Source organism: Lichenostomus cassidix, chromosome 4, assembly GCF_008360975.1.
Source record: "Lichenostomus cassidix isolate B80296 chromosome 4, HeHo_3.0, whole genome shotgun sequence".
NCBI lineage: Eukaryota > Metazoa > Chordata > Aves > Passeriformes > Meliphagidae > Lichenostomus > Lichenostomus cassidix.
This window is the reverse complement of record NC_139484.1, coordinates 38500118-38518232: the sequence shown is the minus strand read 5'-3', so window position 1 is coordinate 38518232 and position 18115 is coordinate 38500118. Positions and strand designations below refer to the sequence as shown.

The 18115-nt window shown below is 41.0% G+C and overlaps 1 protein-coding gene across 11 annotated transcripts in view; it reads right to left on the bottom strand.

Moving 5' to 3' along the window:
- TENM3 (teneurin transmembrane protein 3) overlaps positions 1 to 829 on the bottom strand; it is a 410560-nt gene extending 409731 nt beyond the window's left edge. For 10 of the 11 annotated variants that reach the window (XM_085058723.1, XM_085058722.1, XM_085058727.1 and 7 more), the window contains exon 1: positions 567 to 829. The gene's annotated coding sequence lies outside the window, so the exon portion shown is untranslated. The other variant, XM_085058726.1, reaches the window with a different exon arrangement.
- Between the last annotated feature and the right edge of the window lie 17286 nt (positions 830 to 18115).

The window sequence follows — 18115 nt, the reverse complement described above, 5'->3', positions numbered from 1 at the left end:
GGAGTACGGACACTTCCGTTTATCTTCCCAAAGTGAGGATGCCGACTTGGGAAAGCACCGAAACTGCCGTGCCCCCCAGTCTCCCCGCCGCCCCGCGCCGCCGGGAGCGCGCTCGGCCCCCCGGGAGCGCGCACACGAGCGGCCCCAGACCCCGCTCCGTCCGCAGCGAGGGGTGCAGCCGAGGGGCCGCCGAGGCCGCGCAGCGCTGCCGGCAGACCATCCCCTCCCCCGCCCGCTCAGCGTTCCGCCCGGCACCGCGGAGTTCCCACATCAAGTTGCGTCCCCGGCCCCTTGCTCCAGCTCCCCCGCGCCCGCGTAGCCCTACCTGGGGTCGCGCTCCGGCCGCAGCCACGCGTCCCGGGGCGCCCCTCGACTCCCGCTCGCCGCCCGGCGAAGGTCCCGCCGCCAGCGGTGCCACCGTGGGGGCGGCGGGGAAGGGAGGGACGGAGGGCCGCAGAAACCGCGCACCGGCTCCCAGCCCGCCCTCGGCCGGGCGGAGGGCAGCGGCCCCGGCTCCCCGCTGCCGGCAGGACAGCCGCGGGCGCGGAGCGCAGCGCGCCACTTACCGCGGGCGCGCCGCGAGCCTCGCCGCCTCCGCGCCCCGGCAGCAGCGCGGGGGAGAGCGGCGCACGCCGGCACTTTGTCAGGCCGGGCGGGCGGGAGCGGAGGGCGGGCGGGAGCGAGGGGAGGGCCGGGGGCCGGGCGGGGGGAGGGCCACGAGTTGCTGCCCGCGCCCCGCGCCGCGGGAACTTACGCGCCCCGCGGAGCTCACTTTCCCCGCCTCCTCCCCCGCCGGGCGGGCAGGGAGTTTGGCCCCTCTTCTTGCGGGAGGGGAGGGCGAAGGTGCGCGCACAGCGACGTGCCGGGCGGGGGAGGAGCGCGGGGAGGAGCCGCCGCCGCCGGCACCTACTTTCGCCGTAGCGTGGGGGACCCGGCCGAGGGCCCCGGTGTTTCCCCGCGCCGCCCCGGGCTGGGACCCGACCCGCCGGCTGCGGACCATCGGCCTCCTGCCCCCCCGTGCCCGCGGCTGGCGGGAGTGCCGCGGCGCGGCTCCCACGCTGAGCCTAATCAGCGCATCCACGACGCCGGCGGTGATTTAGGGGTCATCCGCGAGCGGCACTTCAGGCTGATGAATGGCTCTTGGCCGCTGTCTGCCCTGATGAGGGTGTCTGCGTGCTCCTGATTGCAAACACTAATGAACTTACACGGCTCCGCCGCGCGTTCCCTCCACCCGGCGGGGCAGGAAGCGTCCCTCCGCTGCATTTTGTTTTCCGCGGGGATCTGTTTATTTTTATGAGGGGAGGGAAAGAATTTGGGGAAATAATCGGCGGCTCCCCGCAGCAGCGCACCGCGCCTCGCCAGGCAGAGCCGTTGCCGCGGGCAGCCCGCCCGCCGAGGCTCTGGGCGCTGCCGGCAGCCCGGGCGCGGCGCGGAGAGGCGAGGAGAGGAGAGGCGAGGCGAGGCGCGGCGGGCCGGCCGGCAAGGCCGGAGGGTGCCGGCGGGGCTCCCCGGCCCGCCAGCCCGCCCCTCGCACGGCCACCCGCGCCCCCCCGCCCGGCCTGGCCGCCGCACCCCGGCAATTTTCGGAGCTGGGCGGGAGCCGGGTGCCGGCTGACCTGATTACAGCTTAAACATCAGCTTTTAAAGCCATTTCTCCGTCGCCTACAAAGGCGCTTCTGCTTATTTTTCTCCCTGACTCCTCAGCAACCTCTCGGCTCAAAGTAGTAGCTGTAACTTTTCACACACTGAGATGTTACCTACCTACCTATCTAGGACCGTTCCCTTTTTGCTCCTTTATCCTTCCCTTTTAAACTCAAAGGCGTTTCACACACGAGATGCGAAACACTCGGAGAAGTTGGACAGATGAGCAGCTTTGAACGTTTAGCTGGCTACCCGCTGCAGTACTTTGATTTCCCAAACTTTATCCACCACATCTCTGACTCTGTAATGAAAGATGCACGACTGTGTTATCTTAAACGCTCCCAAGGAAAATCCCTATATTCCTCTGTCCTGAAATAACTGGAAATACCTCCCAATCATGGAAACGTTACTGCAGCTGTTACCAACGGGCATTGTGAGGGGGCTGTCTGCGATCAGTCCTGCAGTTTTCTCTCACGTGCCCGTGTTTTACCCCTGTGTTTTCCTTTGTATTTGTACTTTGCTGGGCTCGACCCGAGAGGCAAGGTGCCTGGGTATACAAACCGATTCGACAGTGCTGAGGTCAGCATGTGAGAATTACAGCAGGTACCACACACACAGAGACAGCATCACACAGCACCGTTATACAGCAAGCACAGTCAAAAACCACAAATGTTTCAAGCCTTTCTAAGTGTACAGGCAACGTGTAATTCATAATACTGGGCATACAGAAAGCAAAAAATAAAAGGTACTCTATAATGGCAATGATTTATCTTCATCCCCAGGAAAGTTTTAGTAAAAGTAACTACTTTTAAATACAGGTTTGAAAAAGTAATTTAAAAATACAACAACTAAACCAATTGGATTGAAATGCATACGCCTTACCGACTTTGTGGGTGGCTCTGAAGTGGTGGCATTTCATTTGCAAAAGTAGGAGCCACAGAGACCTCTCTAGAGAGAGTTCTGTGCAGGTAAGTGCACAGACAATACAGGTAGTACTAGAAACATCATGACCTTGTCTTTCAAATAAAATATCCTACAAAGGGTTTAGTCCTTACAAGAAAGCACTCGAAGTGTGAAAATGTGACTTGCACAAAATTCATTGTTACAAAACTCATATAGGTAGGCACACAGGAATTATCTTGACCCTGAACTTACGCCAAATGCTGTAATTGTTGTTGCATATTATACAAAATAGCATATCTGCTAAACTAAAAGCAAATCCTGTAGACTCAGGGTTTTATTTACAATTTTTTTCTTTTGGCTTACAGTCCTCTAACAGTATTTGAAGCTATGTTTTGCAAATGCAAATTTAAAGCCCTATATTTTTGCACTACTTCATACATTGCAATACCTTTGCTAAATCCATTCATCTAGTACTAACTTGAACTTTTTACTGCCTTCAAATACACTGAGTTAAGATGCTATTTCACTATAAATAGAAAGATAATATCATGCTTTCCCTGTGCAAAGCCCACTAGATAAACAACAAACGTCAACTACTTATTGATACACACTTGAAGTTCAGAGTAAGTTATTTTAGTGCTCTTAACTTGGACGTCACTGAAGCAGCATTACCAGGCTTACCAAAATTTAATTAAATTTCAGTCTTCACAGTTTAAGTTAATTTGAAAAGTGTGCAGGCACATTTGAGTTAGAGCTTTGTAGGAAACTATCTTCCTAATGTCAACTATTAAATGTGACTAAACTCTCTAAAATCACACTGCAGCCATTCCTCACTCTTTTGGATTTCCAATAAGCTCACCATTTTAGTAGAGAAAGAACAAAAAGGGTATGCATTCCATTCCTCATCGACTTAGAGATTTTTTTTCTTTTTTTCTTTTTTTTTTCTTTTTTTTTTTTTTTTTTTTAGATGGGACTATCAGTATATCTTTTTGGACAGTAGGTGTTACTGAAAGAAAAGAGCAGGACGTCCTCCGATGTGAGACATGCTGGCTCCTGCACTAATCTACCAGTAACTCCAAAAGACGGAACACATTCAAGACACTGTCAAGTTCTTTGCAAACTTCTCAAACTGTTCTTAACGTGTCCTTCCGCACTTGTGCGGTAACTCGTGATCTGCCAGGCTCCAGGCTTTTCTGGTTCCAGGGCTCCACGCTCTTTAGGATACTCGCACGTCTGAAAATAACAGATCTCAAAAGCTCTGCATTGTCAACGATCCTGGATCTACAGCTCGTGGAAGAAGAAATTTTTTCTAACCATTCATTTTCCTTCGGGGTAAGCGTCAAGATGCGCTTTAATGCAGCTAGGTAGGGATTGCCTCTACTTAATGGAAACAACTAGCAGCGTTACCCTGCGTCAGGATACTTCATAATCACAACCGTAATACTAAAAAAAAGAAACAAAACCAAAAAAACCAAAAAACCAAACCACCAAAAAAATTCTTTTCTACTCAGTCTTGCTGGTTGGTCATAACATGGCAACAACTATTGCCATTTGTTCTCCGCGCGGTCATCTCCGCGGCTCCCGCTCCTGTGCAAGCCCCACGAAGGGACCGAGCTGGCAGCCTCTCGAGCGGCCGCTTTCGAGCTGTCGGCGGGGCCGCCTCGCTTCCCTCCCCGGCTGCCCGGGCGGGACGGCGGAGCCCGCGCAGCCCCGCGCAGCGCCGAGCGCGCACCGCGGCGGGACCGGGTCAGAAGGTGACGAGCCGGCCGTGACCACGCTCTGCCCTAAGCCCCGGAGAGAACCGCACCGCCTCTCCTTGGGAACGGGCAAACTTCGGGAAGAAGGGGCCGCCTTGGCATCGGGGGAGCCGCAGTGCGCGGGGCGCGGAGCGGCGGCGGAGGGGCTGCGGCCAGCGGGGCTGCGCGGGGCTCGCTCTCTCCGCGGGAAGGGCTGCGCCGCTCGCCCGTCTCACCAACAGCGGCGGGCCGAGAGGCACCTTTTCCCCGAGTATCGAGTTGCGGTAAAATTGTAAAACAAATATTCTAATCTGATCACTGACAAAGCCATAAAATTAAATAGCTGTCTGCAGAGGGAAATATGTCTTAATTACCTTAATTAAAGCAAGATAGGGCCTTACACACGTTCATTTTGAAGCCACTAAATGTACTGATTATCATACAAATCAACCTTTAAATGGGGGTCATGCTTTTCCACTACATTAGTTTGTGTTCCACTGCATAAAACAAAGCTATATGGGAAGCTGACCTCTGGTGAAAATGATGCACTTCAGCTGCACAAAACTGCTGACCCTCTTCATTGGGTCCTTAGGAAAGAACCTGAAGGAGTTTGCATACGATTTGGAATACAAAAATGCCTTTCATATTGTGTTAACACTGCATTAGGAACTACTGCCTGAGCTAAACTTATGGCCTTAAACCCAAGCACATAATCATTTTAATCACCTTGCATTCATAAGTAGGAGCCATCAAAAAGCGCCGTTATTGCCATCGCTGTGTGAGCTACTACACAAGGCCATGAAAAATGTACGATTTGTGTTTGCTGCTGTAACACTTTCCCAGCAACTATAGCTAGGGGTAACCATCCATATTTTCCTTTAACAGGAGGAATGCAGAATATTTATAGCAATTCAGAAGTCAATACTCAGACCTTATTCGTACATATAGAAGTTTATATAATTAAATCACATTTATTCAGAATTTATGATTTTTACAAGAAGAAAGACGCCTTGTTTTAACTAAGCTTCATAGTCATAATTAACATTTTTGTTTTCCTTTATAGCTTTCTACCTGAAAAGACATATTAGAAACAATCATTAAGAAATTCCACCGGCTAATTGTTCAAATTTAGGAAATGGATGGAAAAGATGATTTAAAGAAAAGATAAGCACATTGCGTGAGGCAAAAAGAAACCAAAAGTGCTCTTCTGTTGTCTGGTTCTTTCCTTTTTTTCTTTTCCTGTGCCATGTACTCCTTCTAGCAGAAGACATCGCTAACATATGCAGTCTGGGAAAAATACCTCTCTAACCACAAGCTCTAATAGTAATCTATTGCTATTTTATTGTGATAAAAAATGCTATTTTATTGTGATAATTTGGATGTTAATTGCTCTGATGTGCGTAAACAGAGATTTTATGAAAATACTACTAGTTTTTAAAAAATCTTTGGCTGTTAGTAGTAAAATACGTTGTATTCAAGATGACTGCCTTCATTCCTGGAAGACAAGAGTTCAGGCAGTGGAGTGGTAACAATCTGTGTTTGTTCCTGTCTGCTCAGGAGAACTGTTTCTAATTGATCTGGCATGGAATTTAGTTGGAAATGTGTATGTTGCAACCTAAGCACAGTCCCTGTATGCTTTGTAAAGTGATCACCATATGGGCCTTATTTGAAACATTTGAAGGTTTTAGCTATTAACCTTGTTTAAATTGTGCTGTAAATTCAACTCTCTAAGCTGAAAAATATATGTAACTGTGTGTATGTATATCTGTATGTGAATATATGTGTCTTTATGAATACAGACATACATATATGCATAAACACATATCTACATCTACAGCCATACATACACACTGACCATTTTAGGTACCATGAGCAGGTGTCAATTATTTGCATATTATTACTAATTAATAAAGGTACTAGTTATATATTTAGAAAATCTGTTGAGTGGAAATGCTGTTCTGAAACAGAGGTTGCTGATGTCACAGAGTCAATTTCTGTAGATGCCATTTTAATATTTGGGAGTATTTCTTGTGTTCATTTTTTGGGAAAAAATATGCTCAGATCTATTTCAACACATCAGAGTATTTTTTAACCGCCATTCTGAAGTCACAGATATTTGATTAAGAAAGCCCAGATAAACTAACATCAAAACTGTCTGAAGTTCCTTCACAGAAAACTCTTAGGAGACAATGGTTAACTGTGATTCTTTCAATCTCACGACCAATTATCAAATATTAACCCTCAAAAATCTTAACAGTGATTTCTTCTTCTGAATGTAAAATGAATGGCTAGGCTTTGTTACAGGTAATAGTGCTAAGTTATGAATGCTGATGGCCTTCTTGTACAGCCTTAAATTACATTGAAAAAGATACAGTTTCTTTAATTAAAAAAGCTGCACTGAACTAATCCCTCTAGCTGAAAAAAGAAAAGTTTTAAGCAATCTCTTTCTGCTCTGGGAGAGAAAAGCAGACAATACCATAACAGATCAGAAACATAAGCTATAGTGTGCAGCCAGGAGCACAGCAGGGAACTGAATACTGCTCCGACTGTGTCATTTTTTAATCCCCCATCCCAGTTTTCCCCGTCTGACCTCATGCTGAGATGAAGTTATCACAGAAGACAGCTTTACTCTTACCAATGAATCCAACCCTGGATCTGTATTATCCTCAGCAGATCAAAACACCGCTTTCATCAAATAGCATTATCTGCATAAAAGGCATGCAATTGCCTGATAATTTCACCCAAACTATGCTATTCATTTAAAGGACAAGAAGAGAAATGTAATTCATTCCTTTTTTTCCCCCTGGAAAAGCTAACTTATACTTCACTCATGGGAACTTTTCTTTTTTTAACACGAGATCTCAAGAAGAGGTCCATTAAAAGTTTCCCTCTGGTTTACAATTAATTGTTAGAGTACCCCTGTGCTGTGTGAGTGACACAAGTGCAGTTATGCAGAAAACTGGCAGGGAGAATTCACAAAGCTTTCTGTAGCCATGATACTGATTCCATTAGCCATGGTCCTGCTAACCCTAATAATCAAATCATATATGGCATAATTGTAGCAGCTTAAAAATAAATAGTAGCTGAAGGTGTTTACAGGAGTTTCCTTCAAATGGAAATTTGAAGTCTAATCATTTCACCCTGGCTCAGAACGGCTGCACCACAAGATACTGAAATATCTTCACTAATGTATGTGTTGTTTATAAAAAACACATACATATATTAAAAACTCATGCTGGTGCCTTGTCTTCCAGAAAGGAAAGCACACAGTACTGTGGCTCATTGGTTTTATTGATACACTGAAAACATTAAAGTCATGACAGAGGTGGGCAGATTGCTCCAAGTGAGTGCTGTTACAAGATCTATTATTGTATTTGGACTATTACATGGACTCTGCTTGTTAAATTATTCTTGGTATTCTTCTGCTTATAAAGGGCTCACGCATCTTCCGCAATACAAAACTCCTCAAACCTAAAAATAATGTGGGGGTTTTTTTTGGTTTTTTTTTTGCTAATACTTGTTTGAAAGAGTAAAGATACTTTTGTGTTGAAGTCTTGTGTTTTCTAGGTTGTTGGGAAGAGGTTTTCTTGTTTCCTGAATAGCAGTGTGGATGTTCAGCACCAGAAACAAGCTCTGATTTGTATCTGGCAGAGGGAATTCTCCTTTTCTTTTTCTAATAGTGCAAGGGCCTTGGTATGTCATGGGACAGCAAATACTAAACTGAATGCTTGTTGTGGCCTAAATATTGCCTATTCCATGCAATGACAGTTACTTTTCTTTAGGACCACTGGACAGGTACTGTCCTCTATTCAGAGGATAATTTTTTTTTCCCCCCAGCATGTCTTTGATACTTTTTAAAACACGAGTTCTTTGAAGTGGCTCAGAGGTTTGGAATCACAGGAGCTGCCTCAGAAGAACTGGATTATTGAGCCTAACACAGGCACATCACACATTTACCATGGGGCTACAACCTCTCTGCGTACACACAGACCCTATGGAACTTTATACTATAAAAAAATACCAGTTTAGTTCACAACTTTCTGGGTCTTTTCAGCTTCAAGATAGAGCTCTTTTCCCCCTTGATTTCACAAAAGATTTGGACGGTTCAGTGCTTCTCTATAAAATTAAAAAATATAAACATATATATTCACCTTCCCTGTCAAGTGCTATCTTGATTTTTGAATGGAAACACTTTCCTATCATATCTTATAGAGGATTCAGATGAAGGAACTCTGTATCTGAAAGCTTGTTTCCTTTTTCCAACTGTATCAACTAATCAGAGAAAATAACTGTGGTTTTCTTTTTTTACATAATTACTTCTCATACATTCTCAGAACAGCTCACTTACAGCAACATAAATGTATGCAAGTACACTTGGTTTTGGATCTGTGATCCTCGCCATTATTTCCTAATTGAACCCTGTTTGTAGGGTTTATTTTGGGTTTCCACGGCAACGGAATGTAACTTCTTATTGAAAGTTTTTTTTTTTTTAATTATTTGTTGTTGTTGAAATGCAAACCAAGATTCTTGCGGGAAAGAAAAGAGCATGGGCTGAAAATGCTGATTTCCTATATTGATATGGTATGGTATGGTATATATGTTGGTATAACCACCTGTGGAGCCCCACAGGCTGTTAACAGCTTAGAGGTCTTCCTTGTGCTCATGAAAAGCAGGGCAATCTGATGATGGAGGAGCTTAGGAAGAGGCAAGAAAGCTGCAAGCTCCCCTTCCTCCAGCTTTCATGGCCCCTTCTTACCTACAATTTTGTGGAGCAAGGGCACAGATAAAGAGTAGGTCAGCTCTAGAACCACACCCCTGTCCAGGTACCAGGTATGAAGGTGGAAGAACATGGTAACTCCTAGTTTACTAGGTGGAGATCTTGTTTTAAGTCTTCCCTCTGCTGCCAGACTGGTCAAATTATGGCAGCTATGACCAAGGGTTCTGTTAATAAGGCCTGTTAACTGCAGCATAGCCTATCACCCTTACCTTTTAAAAAGTTACAACAAATATAATGCAGAAAGCCAATCCTCTTGAGAGAGATTTCCATTTAGGAAAACCAAGGAAGTGACTCAGAAAAGCACTGATAAGCACAGAGAGAGCAATCAGAAACTTTACCACAGATGCTAATATTGATGCCCTTGTGCAAACTTTGCTAGACCAGAACTCAAGTTTTTAACATTTATGCTATTTCAGGATGTACAAATTATTCTCATTCTGGATTTCCAAATATTTTGTGTTCAAATGTATTGATTTTTATGGCTTGAGAGAAATTACTGAGATATTAAAAATATGGTTTTGGTTTTTTGCTTGTTTGTTTTAAAAACTGAAATAAATTGAATTGAATATATAGAGTTCTTAAAACACCATAAACTAAAAATGGAAGCTCCAAGTGTCTTCAGTGATAATTATAACACACTCACAAAAATTGTCAACAATATAATTCTGACCTCAAACAGCATTTCAGAACAGAACTTACTTCAGCCACTTAAAGTGACGTGAACTTGGATTCTGTGATACTCATCTCATATTCAGAACATGATTTCCATATGCACATCCAGAAACATAGCAGTTTGAGTGGAACTCTGTACTCTTTTACATATTTCACCTCAGCATTAGAGAACCACTAACAGTGGATACACTTCTGAGACTAATACAAATTTGGATTTCTGTAGTCCCTCCCATCATATGCTTTCAACCTTCTGTTTGTGCTTTCTTTCAGTTGCCTGTTAAATACCACCTTTTTTAGTTGAGGTGCTGTTGTAACACCCCCAACTTCTGGAAAAATGAGTTCTTTATGTTCCTTTTTTTCCTGGAATTTAAATATAGAAAAATGAAGTAGAATGGCAGATGACAACAGAAAACACACTTTCGCTTTATCTTCTTATTTTCAGTTCTCAGTTCCTACCATAGCAGTGCAATACTTGTGCTGTTAATTTCATGGCAGTGTAACTGCTCAGAGCACGTCTGATTCTACATTACTTCTTCTAAATTATATTGGATCAAGATTACGTCCACAAGAGTGCATTTGTCAAAGCTTTCAATAGAAGACGAAATGGAAGGACCTCTTAAAAGCCAAAATTGTCTTCAGACCACCGACCACTTATGATGTGTTGATGATATCATAGCAAGTCCCTGAATTCAGACAAAAGAGTTGCATCTTAGAAAATCTAAATCCCAGTTCAGCACTAATGCCAATTATAACATTTTCCAACTCAGAGAAACGCTGTACCACCATTCTGGGAACAGGACTTGCAACAAGGCAAAATGGAAAAGGAAATAGTTCTAAGTAGCTTCATTTTACAACATTAATCATCTTGGAAGCTTTCTAAAGCACACAGCTATAGTTCCTCTTTCCTAAGTATTCAGTACTTGTAGAAAACTAGTGAAACCTTTGCATATGCACATTATAAAAATGCAGCTTTTCTGTTCTTACGCCAGCCATAAAGAAATGGAAAATTATAAAGAAGCAGCAGAAGAAATCTATAGCTCATGCGCCGGCAAAGCTAGAGCTCTGCATTTATATTTTTCCATGATAAAATAAATAGTTCTCAAAATAATCTCAGAACAATAAACTTGTAGTGTCTGTCAGAAAGAATTATACAATGGAAATTTTTAAAAAATATATTAAAACACCTATTGATGCAGTTTTATGTGGCTTATGACTTTCTTGAGTATTTCTGCAAAGGCTGTTTTTGTACAACCTGCCACTTCAGCCATTGTGGGTACTGTGGCAACAGCACTATTTTCCTCTGGCCTCTTCTCTAGTACCAAGCTGAAGCTACTCATCTTCATTTAAAGGATTCTCCCATTGCCCTTTTCCATCCTGCCAGTCATCGCTTTCTTCCTGTCAAGAGCTCAACACCCATGTCAGCCTGGCATATGATACCAGCTGCTGTTGCCAACTCCTAAAGTTTGAAATGCATCTCTCTGCTTTTCTTTCCCCCCACAATTCCTTCCCTACTTGGGAGAAGTTGTTCTTAGAGATTTTCTCTCCCTCTGCTTTTTTTTTTTTCCCCAGGATTCCTCTCCTACTTGGGAGAAATTGTTCTCAGAGATTTTCTTTCCCAGGGTAAGTTCAAAAAGCTTGGATAGTATTTGTGATTGTGCTGACCAGTACTCCTTGTGCTGCTGTGCTGCCATTAGCTGCATTGCCTTGTTGCTTTTGTTTAATGCTTAGATAGTAAAGTTCCCTGGAAGCAGGAAAAGTCTTTTTCCATTTATGCTACGTCTAATGCAGCGTGTCTGAGAGCTCTCACAGTCTGAGTGCTCATCGAAGCCATGGCAATACAAATAAGTAACAACATTGGCAATAATCAAATTCACACACCACTTCCTTTGGTAATTTGATAATAGGTTTCATGTCTCTGCTGATAATATTCCTCATTTTTCTGTTTTCTATGTGTGTAAGGACTACTTTGGCTTCAGGAAGTGCATCTGCATGTGTTAATCCTCATGCACATCCCAGGCTATTTTGACACATACTCAGTACACCCTAAAAGAAGTGATACACAAAAAGATGTGAGATTGCTATATCTATCAAAAATCAACCAATGACATTAATAATCAAGACTGCCCATGTAACTGTAACTCTGTATCCTGCTTTTAGATATAAGGATACTCTAATGATCAAATACTTTGCTTTTGTAGAGGCCAGTCTTATTTAGAGGAAAGGTAGTTAATCACTATGTTGTTTTATCCCCTTCAATCAATAGATTTTGCCTGATCTTCCTTACTACATGCCACTAGAGCTATGCACTGAATAAAAAGGAGTTGGACTTTGATGATCCTTGTGGGTCCCTTCCAACTCAGGGTAGTCTATGATTCTGTGCAGACATCATTGGTTCTGTCACAGGCAGTTCTGTGCTACTGTGGACATGATGTCTTAGTATTTTACATTGAAAAGAAACCTACTGGGGTCCAGAATTCAAACTCTAGATTTGTTTGAATGGCACAGAAATTTTGTGTGCCTAATTTGAAACCCACAAGCAGGCCCGCAAACTGATCGCTGTGTTCTTCAAGTGGCATGTTGTGTTCCCTAACCAGGAAATCACCTTTTGCCTTGCAATCCATCACAAGCACACAGTAATACTTTTCAAATTCAGAAGAAAACTTTCTAAGGAAAACCCATTTTGTGCAAACTGGTGGTTCATTTCTATAGGAGGACCATTCTGTGCATGAGGCAATTCTTTAATTAGATCATGTAACACCATCACAGTAATAAAATTTCACAGGTACACACAGTTTGCTGTTTCTTACTTGTAGAATATAGTTTTGCAAAGTTGAATATTAATTTATTTTATTCTTATAACTTCTGAGCAAAAAACCATAGAAATGATAACCTTATTTGATGGATAAACATTAACTCTCACAGTAAATACTAGGAAATTTTAGCCTTTGGTCAACAAATATTTATCAACTAATAAATCTGTATGATGGTAGACTAATGATAGAACATCTCTATATTCTCTTTCTATTTAGTTGCAGCTATCAGTTTCTTTTAAATGCTTAGCTATGGAATATGTTACAATAAAATAAATAATATCAAATTTCAGTTTGAAATGCTGTTCCTAGGGAAAAAAAAAACCCCAACCAAATCTGAAAGTAAAATGCTAACCAAAGTTAAATAATCAAACTGAAGGAAGCCTTTTCATTTTTGACTTGGAAAAAAAAGAAAAGTTTGCATTAGCAAACTGATTCATACTCTCTTTCCCTGGTCACTTTAAACCTCTCCATTATTCTGTTTCAATTCTACTTGAAACAGTCTTCTTCTCTCTTTATTTTTTCTATTTGGACATCAGAATAAATCAGTGATCACTCAGTCAGCTTCCCTGAGGACATTCACTAGGTCTCCCCAAGTACTTCCCCTCCAGTTCACGCATGTCAGACACAAATCCACCTTACTTAGGCTCTAGACTTTTTTCCACAGCTTTGTCCAGCTCAAATTCCTCTTAATGCTTTCTCCTACTTGTGATACTTTCTCTTCAGTTTTACACTTTAATTGACCACAGGAGATGCGTGGGCATCGGCTCACTAAAATATGACTGTGCTGGGACCAGCAGACAGAGTACAGTTGAAAAGGAAAACTCTTTTTATTCTAAATTCCATTGCTCATCACCAACTGCCCTTTCAGAAACTAGACAGAATGGCTGAGATGAAATTTTTTCAATTTTTAAATAAGAAATACTTAGTTCAGACATTATCTTCAGAAACCTCACCTTCCAAAGGAGACATTTCCTTCCCAGCAGGGGACATTTTCTGGTCCTTAGCTCCACTGTACCTCTTCACTGCTGCTGGTTGTCAGCTGGTAATGTTTGCATTAAAAGAAATTTCTGCAGTGTACCAGTATCAGTGAAGTGATTTAACTTAACCTTGGCTCTTTGAGTAGTCCTTGTGGCATCATTCTAACCCATTTAATTCAAAATAACCAGAAAATGAGTGGAAGATTTTCTAGGACCATTTTAGCCTTCCCTTAACTACACAGACGTGACTGTCTTCTGCACTAACTCTGAACGCTGCAAAATGGGAGGAGGTGGTCTAGCAGCAAATAGGTTTAATTTTTAAATTCTATTCTCAATGAAAGGAAAAGAAACATTTTAGGAAAACAGTCAAATTTTGGAAACATTTATCCAAAAGCAGTTGGTTTTAAACCTTCTTTTTAGGCAATTTTCTCATTCAGCTGTGCCAAACATTTAGTACTGAGTTGCTAGATTTGAGTTTGGTGTATCTTACACTTTTTGTAGAAGAGGCTTTGTAACTTAGATCACCAAATGGTTAAGTTACTCTTTTGAGTATTTTATATAGTTGTGGTGTTTAAGTTCTCACTACTTTGACACAAACTTTCAGTAGAATATAGTGTGTATTTAGAAACAATACCCCCCGCTCTGTTTCTACACGTGATGGAAATTAAAATATAGAATAATATATACCCTATATCATTGCGAAAATGTCTAGAGGAAGAAATGAATGAACCAAAGGAAAACTATCAGTAGCGCTTACAATCTTGAACACAATGTGTCTAAACACATATTCAAAATGCTACATCCTTGTGTCTGCTAGTGCTTTTTATTCTCCTGATCCTCCTTCTCTGTTTTGTTTGGCCAGATTGTTGCTTTGCCCTGTGCTTGCCAAGGATGAGAAATGGGAGTTTGATTATGGGGTTTTCTTTGATTAGCTGTGGTGACTTGTGAGTCTGAGCACAATAACGGATGAAATTAGAGGAAACATTCCTTGTCACAACCAACACGATGGCTAATTTTCACTCTATATTGAATGCTGCTAAAATTTGGCCTCCCTCCACTTATGTCTGAGTTTTCACATTATATGTGGTATAAACTACAGTACAAGAAATAAATATCATGATAACAAGCAAGGATCTGAACATTTAATATTTGTTACCAAAAAACCCCCAAAATACCAAAAAACCAAACCAAACCCTTCCTAAACAGGAAAAAAAAATTTAGAATAAATAAATAAATAAATAAATGAGCTAATTCGGCTTTAAGAAAAGACTACCATAAGTTAGTTGAGAATTTCAAACACTTAGGTTAAAATAAAATAGCATGGCTTTACTAATCTCACTTTGTATCAGTTACTAGCTACTTCACTTTGTATTAGCAGCAGCATTAAAAAATACTTCATAAAACTCCATCAACAGTTATGCTGTGAAAAGAACCAGTTTTTAAATTTACCTTGCCAAGGCTCCATTAAGTATTTTTTCTACTTCAAAACATTTTTCCTAAGTTTATGGGAAGGAATTAGTCACCTTTCTTTGTTGCTGTTGTATAGAAATGTCAGTTACAGATGGATGCATTTCCATCAATGCATTAATAACTCATGTTCATGTATTTTTACAGTATATATTACCATTTTATAATGAAATGTTAAATATTTTACTGGTATTTGTATTTTACTGTGATTTGTACAGAGTACTAAGCATTTACAGTGTTTCTATTTACTAGAATATTTTATTAAAATGAATTTTTAAAATCACCCATTGCTTAAAAACAGTATTGCCATTTGGTATACTTATTGTCTTCCTTTCATTATTGTGACCAACATTTAGTCTGCTAGGAGAGTGGATAGTGTAGGACTTTATTCCACCTTTTATTTTGTAAATTAAGGACAGGTTCCAGACTTCTCTTTGCTTGAAGACATTCCACTCTGACTGATTCATCGATTGTTGAACTACTCCCTTACAGAATAACCACTTCGAAAAGAACTTCTGAACAATAGTTTCATTGCATTCTTTTCTCCAATGCACTTTGCTACATCTATTCTTACCTGGATATCTTAAATTCTACCTACTGCCCAGTATTACAACTGAAAAAAAAAAAAAGAAAAAAGATACAAACAAGAAAGTCTTACTGAATCACTTGTCTTGACGTGTGAATTTTTAAAATCTGAAATTAGCTTCTAACTGGAATTATACTGTTTTACTTCACACTACACAGAACATAGGATGCTTGCTTCCATGCTCCCAGCTAAAATACAGAGTGTGTCTCCTTGGCTCCTCTTACTGCCAATGCACAGCTACGATCACCCATCAGGCAGGCTTTCAGCACTTAGGAGCTTGAAGGGCTAGAAGCCATGCAAACATATATTGCAAATGCCATGCTTTGGTATTAACAAAACTCAAGATCTACTTAGAATTTTCCCCCTATAATTATTCAATGTACTTGTCATTACATATGATTTTTCTTTAATGTTTGAATTTCTCACAATTTGGGTAATGAAAATTAATAAAGCGTTGCCCTTGCACATTCCTTCTAGCAAATGTTAGGATTTCATCAGTAAAATACATAATTAAGAATAAAAGTTTTTAGTGGTCAAAAAAACCCGATGACAATATTTTTGTTAATTTTCCTTACACTTGCCTTTTGTGTGAAATACTCTTCTAGTAATACTATAACAATAAGTGCTTACATTTTGTACAAATGTGCCATTTCTTCTCACTGTCAGCATCCCCTGCTTATACTGGCATTTCCCACAGAGAAGACCAATTAATGTCCACTGTCATTGCAGTTACTGTATTGTATGACTACTTAATCATGTTCCAGCCCAGAGATTCTCTGTAATTTCTTCTCACCCTCCCCTTCCACGGTAGTTAACTCTGATGAAATTCTCGTTTGGTTGAAAACTGAAAAGAGGGCTTAAGAAATAGAAGCCTAAATCCAGTACTCTCACTTTCAGCATAGGATCTTAGCACTCATCACTACACTGTCTAATCCAATTATGGGTCAAAGTGCTGCCAGGTTTTTATTTTATTTTAAAAGATCATAAATTTTGTTGACCAAATCCAATCACAAATTCATCAAAGTATTATTCTTGAAGGCAAAAGTCTATGTAATAGTATAGTTGTGGTTTTGAAGATGTGCTCATATTTCATTGGACAAACACAGGCAATATTTTAAAAACAGATGGCCCCAAAATGAAGAGACACTCTTCATTCGCATCTATGATTTAAAGTGAAATCCTATCATCTGACTCCAAAAGCCAAAAGACTTTGCAGTTACCAAGGTTGATGTTTGGGTAATTGTGGTGCAGGTTATAGAGATTCCAGAGATTTACAGCAAAGCATGGATACATGACATGTGCAATCTGAGTCGTGTGAAAAAAAACGCATTGGCTTTCCGTTGTTAGGACTGATAACAAGCCTTTCTTTTGACACTACTTGTAAAATATCTTCCAGAGAAGATAATATATTTTAACAATTCAATCTGAAGCTTTAAAGACATGGTTTTGGAAACATCCATATTGAGATAAAATCTTTAGGTTATTTTTCTTTCCCCATGGGCAAATGGTCCTGTGTACTGCTGTTACTTTGATCAAGTCCTGACTACGAGATATAAAACATTATTGTTGGTTCCAGATTAACTAACTTGGAACTGATTCCCAACTGTTAAATGCTGACATACAACTAAAACAGTACCATTTGTGTTAAAAACCTACTTTATACATGTAATAATTTATAAAAAGATACATAATATACATTATAATGTAAAAAAATTATCCAGTGAGCAAAACCGTACGTCATATCTCAGAAACAAATTATTCACTGAGCATCTCTCCTTTTTGAAAGATCCAGTTTTGTAATATCTGAGTTCTGAAATAATACTTTGTTTATATTTTCCTGATTGTTTTTACCTTGATTTGAAAGTGTCCTGGTGACTGAGAAACAAACTCCTCAGTCAGGAAACCCCTCTGAAGCAGCAGTAAAAATGATGGTACTTTGGTAGGATCATTGCATCTCAAAAGAATGGATTGGTCTCCTATGATGGCAGAGCTAAGGGATTCTCTGCATATCCTGATTTCCAAAAGTTCATTTTTATTATCACAAAGAATAGCTTCATAGTGAAGCTGGATTTTTTTGTACTGAACTTCCTCTGAAGCAATGAAAAAAATGGGCACTGTGTCTCAGCACTCTTAGCCATTTTAGAAGGGATTAGCTGCTTTCTGTGATTGCTGCCTCTGTAAAAGCTCTAGTTGTTCACACAGCTGATGAATAATGAGTAGACATATGTGAAATAGGACATGAAGTTAGAGACAGTCACCCTAAATAACTGGCCCGACATAACACACAAAATCTGAGAGGTAGAGCCAGAAACTGGAGTCACTGCTCTCTGACAGCTCCATTGTAATTGCACATCCTACCATGTAAAAGACAAAATCAAAATACAAGTGATGACTGCCAGTGTGATGGAATTATCAAATCAAAGAAGGTCATAGTTCCTTATCACCTAAAACTTCAGCAATTAGAGCTCATTAATACATTCCATGTATTTTTTGGGAGCTACCCTTAGTTATTTTTTATAATCTACAATCTCAAACACATGAAG